The following is a 6,455-nucleotide window of genomic DNA, read 5'->3' as shown; positions in this document are numbered from 1 at the left end:
TGGCCACCTAACGAAGAGCTGGGGGTGAGGGTGGTGAAGAGAGATACATCGGTAAGAAAAAGGGGGCAGCAATAAGGACGGCGTCCCACCATGTTGACAGGGGAGTCCTCTCTCAATAACCCCAACTGGGTGGAGGAGGGAGAGAAGGGCAGGAGGAGGGGCGGGGGGGGGCGGGGGGCGTTCCTCTTGCAGCTCGAACCGCTCTCGCTCAGCGCAGCCGAGCAGCTTAAAACCCTCAGCTCCTCGTCTGCGTCTCTGCCCTGGGATCGGAGAAAAAAGAGCGAAGAAAGAAAAAAAAAACACCCTAAGGCTAACCCCAAGCAAAACCACAAGAAAAGAGAGAGAAGACAGAGAGAGATATAGGGCACGAGCGCGTACGCACGGCGGAAATTTCTGGCCTCTTGTTTAAACGTACCAAAATAAGTAGCCATAACCTACAACCCCACCCCCACCCCCATACCCACCCACCCACCCACCCACCCCACAAGTAAACAAACTCCCCTCCCCAAAGCAAAACATTAAAGCAGCACCTCTCGGTCCGAGAATTGAGTGCGTCAAGCAGGGAGGAAACTTCAAAGCAAAAACGGAGGCTGGGGGGGCGGGGGAGGGGGGCGGTAATGGCAGGCAACGGGGACTGGGGGTTTGATGGTGAGGGGCGGGAGAGAGAGAGAGAGGGTTGGGTTGGAGGCGGCGGTGGTGGGGTGGGGGGTTGGGGGGGGGGGGGGTTAGCGGGGAGCAAGTTCTCGTCATATCCTTCAACCTAATTTCCCCGAATTAAACCTACCCCCCCCCCGGCGATCGTTTTCTCTGCGGCTGTGGATTGGGGGGCAGGGTGGAAAGGCAGGGAAGTGGCGAGGGGTTTGAGGGAGTGACCGAGCGTGGGGCTGGGCAGAGGGGGAGAGGGGGAGCGAAAAACAAGAGGCTCCTCCCAGCACCTCCACCACCCCCCCCCCCCCCTCCCCCTCCGCCCCATTGCTTCATTTAAATTCGGAATAAAAATCCTGTTCTGAAACGCTCAGCCAACGGTCAAGCGGTTTCCTTTTTTTTTTCGATTCCCCCCCCCCCCCACCCCTTGTTGCTTAGAAAACGAGAACTGACAAACAACGGAAAGATCGGAGGGGCTGGGGAGGGAAGGGAAGAGGGTTTAAAAGGAGGGGGCAGGGGAGGGGTCGTTAGTGGTCGGTCGCTTCGTCTAGTGGTCATCCTGGCCATTGGCATCGTCTCCGCCATCGTCCTCGCCCTCCTCCTCATCCTTACGCCCTTTGCTGTCGCGCAACTGCAGAGAGAGACAGAGAGAGAGAGAAGACACAAAGAGAGAGGTCAGTCACTGCACAGTGAGGGTTCTGTCTTTTGGACACTCCAATCCACCTAACCCGTACATCCTTAGACACTATGGGGCGAGTCAGCCTCTACTTTCCTCAGGAAACTAAGGAAATTTGGCATGTCCGCTACGACTCTCACCAACTTTTACAGATGCGTCATAGAAAGCATTCTTTCTGGTTGTATCACAGCTCGGTACGGGCTCCTGCTCTGCCCAAGAATGCAAGGAACTACAAAAGGTCATGAATGTAGCCCAATCCATCAGGCAAACCAGCCTCCCATCCACTGACTCTGTCTACACTTCCTGCTGCCTCAGGAAAAGCAGCCAGCATAATTAAGGACCCCACACATTCTCTCTTCCATTGGGAAAAAGACACAAAAGTCTGAGGTCATGTACCAACCGACTCAAGAACAGCTTCTTCCCTGCTGCCACCAGACTTTTGAATGGGCCCAACCTTGCATTAAGTTGATCTTTCTCTACACCCTAGCTATGGCTGTACACTACATTCTGCATTCTCTCGTATCCTTTTCTACGGACGGTATGCTTGCCTGTACAGCACGCAAGAAACAATACTTTTCACCAAATGCTAATACATGTGATAATAATAAATGAAATCAAATCAAACTTAATGTGGCCAGTGCACCTAACCAGCACAGTGTGGGTGGAAATCGGAGCACCCAGAGGAAACTCACACAGACACAGGAAGAACATGCAACCTCCACACAGACAATCACCCGAGGTCAGAATCGAACCCGGGTCCCTGGCGCTGTGAGGCAGCAGTGCTAACCATTGTGCCGCTATCTTTTCCTCCTCGTTGGCACACACCACCCTGGGAATCTCCTCCGAGTCTAGGCGGCTCCGAGATCTTGGCATTCCTCCAATTACCACCTCTTGAGCATTCCTGCCAAGCCTAACCTCGCCACAAAGCGTTGGAATTCACTGCCTAAACAACATCTCTCGTTTTGCAACCAGGTTAATGGCCGTTCAACATCCCTTCCACTCGCTCAGCTGGTTAGATTAGAACATAGAAAAACTACAGCACAAACAGGCCCTTCGGCCCACAAGTTGCACCGACCTTATCTCTACCCAAGGGTGCAGAGGAGTTTACCAGGATGTTGCCTGGTATGGTGGGAAGGTCTTATGAGGAAAGGCTGAGGGACTTGAGGTTATTTTGATTAGAGAGAAGAAGGTTAAGAGGTGACCTAATTGAGGCATACAAGATGATCAGAGGGTTAGATAGGGAGGACAGTGAGAGCCTTTTTCCTCGGATGGTGATGGCTAACACGAGGGGACATAGCTTTAAATTAAGGGGTGGTAATTATAGGACGGATGTCAGAGGTAGGTTCTTTACTCAGAGGGTAGTAAGGGCGTGGAATGCCCTGCCTGCAGCAGTTGTGGACTCGCCAACTTTAAGGGCGTTCAAATGGTCAGTGGATAGGCATATGGATAACATTGGAATAGTTTAGGTTAGAGAATCATTAGATTGGTTCCACTGGTCGGCACAACATCGAGGGCCGAAGGGCCTGTACTACGCTGTAATGTTCTATGTTCTACCAAGCCTATCTATAACCCTCAATCCCATTAAATCCCATGTACTCATCCAGAAGTCTCTTAAAAGACCCCAGCGAGTTCGCCTCTACCACCACTTGACGGCAGCCGACTCCACTCACTCACCACCCTCTGAGTGAAAAACTTACCCCTAACATCTCCTCTGTACTTGCTTCCCAGCACCTTAAACCTGTGTCCTCTCATAGCGACCATTTCAGCCCTGGGATTCTGCGATGGTCGTTCCTGGGCCCTGGGGCTTGGCAGTCTGCCCAAACCTGACTTCCTTACCCACCCCAATGTGTTAGCCCCATCCCACCCTGATTGGAGATCGAGGACCACCACCCTGTACCCTCCCTCCGGGCTGGCTCGTACCTGCTGCTCCTCCTCTTCATCCTCCAGAGGGTCGCCTTCCTCGCCAGTCCCCTCGCTCTCGGCTTTCTTCGACTCACTCCCCGCCTTGCTGCTGCTCCCTCGTCCGTCTTGTCACTCTTCGTCTCTACCCGGAGCAACAAGACAAGGGGGTGACTGGAAAGTCCAAGCTGCTACAGTGGCTGAACGGGTCAGGGGAAAGGATAGGAGGATGTCCCAGGTGCATCACTGGAAGGTCCGTCAGAAACGGATGGAGTTAACAGTAAGAGGGAGAGGGGAGAGAATCCACACGTGGGAGCGGGGAAGAAGGGAGAGAGGGGTGCAGAACGGAGAGTAGGTGGGAGGGAAAGGTCCAGATGAACTAACTTACCTGTCTGGATGGATTGTTCCTTCTCAATCTTCTCCAGACTGTCCAGGAGAGAGTCCACTTTGCTCTTAATCAAGGTCAGCTCTTTCTTGATGGTGGCCAGGTCGTTGGCTTTCACTGGGGAGAGAGTCAGAGCGATGAGAAAGCGGGGTGAGAGTGAGCACCTGGATAAGACACAGCCACAACCACACACCCAACAATCCACCTAAACTTACGCGATGGGGGTACAGTGTAGAGGGAGCTTTACTCTGTATCTAACCCCGTGCTGTACCTGTCCTGGGAGTGTTTGATGGGGACAGTGTACAGGGATCTTTACTCTGTATCTAACCCCGTGCTGTACCTGTCCTGGGAGTGTTTGATGGGGGACAGCGTAGAGGGAGCTTTACTCTGTATCTAACCCCGTGCTGTACCTGTCCTGGGAGTGTTTGATGGGGGACAGTGTAGAGGGAGCTTTACTCTGTATCTAACCCCATGCTGTACCTGTCCTGGGAGTGTTTGATGGGGACAGCGTAGAGGGAGCTTTACTCTGTATCTAACCCCGTGCTGTACCTGTCCTGGGAGTGTTTGATGGGGGACAGTGTAGAGGGAGCTTTACTCTGTATCTAACCCCGTGCTGTATCTAACACCGTGCTGTACCTGTCCTGGGAGTGTTTGATGGGGGGACAGTGTAGAGGGAGCTTTACTCTGTATCTAACCCCGTGCTGTACCTGTCCTGGGAGTGTTTGATGCGGGGACAGTGTAGAGGAAGCTTTACTCTGTATCTAACCCCGTGCTGTACCTGTCCTGGGAGTGTTTGATGGGGGGGACAGTGTAGAGGGAGCTTTACTCTGTATCTGACCGCGTGCTGTACCTGTCCTGGGAGTGTTTGATGGGGGGACAGTGTAGAGGGAGCTTTACTCTGTATCTAACCCTGTGCTGTACCTGTCCTGGGAGTGTTTGATGAGGGGGACAGTGTAGAGGGAGCTTTACTCTGTATCTAACCCCATGCTGTACCTGTCCTGGGAGTGTTTGATGGGGGGGACAGTGTAGAGGGATCTTTACTCTGTATCTAACCCCGTGCTGTACCTGTCCTGGGAGTGTTTGATGGGGGGACAGTGTAGAGGGAGCTTTACTCTGTATCTAACCCCGTGCTGTACCTGTCCTGGGAGTGTTTGATGGGGGGACAGTGTAGAGGGAGCTTTACTCTGTATCTAACCCCGTGCTGTACCTGTCCTGGGAGTGTTTGATGGGGGGACAGTGTAGAGGGAGCTTTACTCTGTATCTAACCCCGTGCTGTACCTGTCCTGGGAGTGTTTGATGGGGGGACAGTGTAGAGGGAGCTTTACTCTGTATCTAACACCGTGCTGTACCTGTCCTGGGAGTGTCTGATGGGGGACAGTGTAGAGGGATGTTTACTCTGTATCTAACCCCGTGCTGTACCTGTCCTGGGAGTGTTTGATGGGGGGACAGTGTAGAGGGAGCTTTACTCTGTATCTAACCCAATCTAGGAGCTGTGCGAGTTCTGGAAATGCTCCGGAGACCCTGCTAACCCTCCGACGCCCATACCTGGCTTTCCCGATGCCGCCGACTTTTGCCCAGACTTGGTGTTGAAGCTCCCTTTGCCTCTCCGTGGCACGGGGACTGTGACACGGGGGCGCTTGGCAATGGTCACGGGGCGGGGAAGAGGGGGTGGCACCCGGCTTGGGTAAGGGTACATCCTGCAACAAGAGAAGAAACACAAGTTAGCCTGGTCCTTGAGGAGCCCATCCGTGACACCACTTCCTCACCCCTCCTCCCCCGAGACGTAGAGAATCTGATGAACTGGTGTGATGACAATAAACAGTCCTCCTCAAGACTGTGTCCTCAGCCCCTTACGATAGGGCGGCACGGTGGCACAGTGGTTAGCACTGCTGCCTCACAGGACCAGGGACCCCGGGTTCGATTCCCAGCTTGGGTCACTGTCTGTGTGGAGTCTGCAAGTTCTCCCCGTGTCTGCGCGGGTTTCCTCCGGGTGAGTCATAGAGGTTTACAGCATGAAAACAGGCCCTTCAACCCAACTGTCTGTGCCACCCTTTTTTTTCAACCCCGACGCTAATCCCAATTGCCCACTTTGGTCCATATCTCTCTATATCCATCCTTCATTAGGCCCATATCCCCCTACACCCATCATACCCATAGAACTATCTAAATGCTTTTTAAAGACAAAATTGTACCCTCTTCTACTACTACTAATGAATGATTTGGAGGAAAATGTAACTGGTTTGATTAGTAAGTTTGTGGACAACACAAAGTTTGGTGGATCTTCAGATATCGATGAGGACCATCAGGGGACATAGCAAGATGTAGATCAGTTGGAGACTTGGGTGGAGAGGTGGCAGATGGAGTTTAATCCGGACAAATGTGAGGCAGTGCATTTTGGAAGGTCTAATACAGATAGGAAATATACAGTAAATGGCAGAACCCTTAAGAATATTGATAGGCAAAGGGATCTGAGTGTACAGGTACACAGGCCATTGAACGTGGCAATGCAGGTGGAGAATGTAGTCAAGAAGGCATACGGCACGCTTGTCTTCATCAGCCGGGGTACTGAGTTTACAATTGGTAAGTCATGTTGCAGCTTTATAGAACCTTAGTTAGGGCTGCACTTGGAATATCGTGTTCAATTCTGGTCGCCATACTACCAGAAGGATGTGGAGGCTTTGGAGAGGGTACAGAAAAGATTTATCAGTATGTTGCCTGCTATGGAAGACATGAGCTATGAGGAGAGGCTGGAGAAACTTGGTTTGTTCTCACTGGAGCGACAGAGGTTGAGGGGAGACCTGATAGAAGTCTACAAGATTATGAGGGGCATGGACAGGGTGGATAGTCAGA

General features: G+C 52.5%; 1 pseudogene across 1 annotated transcript; it reads right to left on the bottom strand.

Annotated features, from left to right (window-relative positions):
- Positions 1-978: 978 nt before the first annotated feature.
- LOC145340562 (heterogeneous nuclear ribonucleoprotein C-like) lies at positions 979-5,302 on the bottom strand (annotated as a pseudogene). Its single transcript, XR_013886259.1, has 4 exons — positions 5,151-5,302; positions 3,609-3,722; positions 3,242-3,365; positions 979-1,276 (listed from the first exon to the last, which is right to left on the bottom strand). The product of XR_013886259.1 is annotated as a heterogeneous nuclear ribonucleoprotein C-like (transcript).
- Between the last annotated feature and the right edge of the window lie 1,153 nt (positions 5,303-6,455).

Source organism: Carcharhinus amblyrhynchos, unplaced genomic scaffold (genome assembly GCF_965287045.1).
Source record: "Carcharhinus amblyrhynchos unplaced genomic scaffold, sCarAmb.v2.hapA chromosome_1151, whole genome shotgun sequence".
In the NCBI taxonomy this organism is placed as follows: domain Eukaryota; kingdom Metazoa; phylum Chordata; class Chondrichthyes; order Carcharhiniformes; family Carcharhinidae; genus Carcharhinus; species Carcharhinus amblyrhynchos.
The sequence above is the reverse complement of the archived record's forward strand: the minus strand, read 5'-3'. Positions and strand labels throughout refer to the sequence as shown.